The sequence below is a fragment of the Buceros rhinoceros genome, unplaced genomic scaffold (genome assembly GCF_000710305.1).
Source record: "Buceros rhinoceros silvestris isolate BGI_N320 unplaced genomic scaffold, ASM71030v1 scaffold8306, whole genome shotgun sequence".
In the NCBI taxonomy this organism is placed as follows: Eukaryota; Metazoa; Chordata; class Aves; order Bucerotiformes; family Bucerotidae; genus Buceros; species Buceros rhinoceros.
In genome coordinates, this window is record NW_010416877.1 from 56,228 (window position 1) to 56,518 (window position 291).

Sequence of the window (291 nt, forward strand, 5' to 3'; positions counted from 1 at the left end):
AGTTCCTTGGCAAGTCTGTGTTGCTTTCACACACCACTGGTGGTGACTGCTGTGCCCTGCCTCACCTAACCCGTTCTTTTACGCTCCTGCAAAACGCCCATTCCGCAGGTGAGGGCAGGTTCTCACCGCGCTGTGTGTGCCAAATGAGACCTTAAAACACCACTTCACGTACACCCCTGCGCGGCATGAGCTCATAACCGTTCAACCCAGCGCCAGCAGCTGCGGCGGCAGAGGCCCCGGGCACACGCGGCTTTGCGGGGCACAGACGCGGGCGCAGCTCCGAGCGCGTCA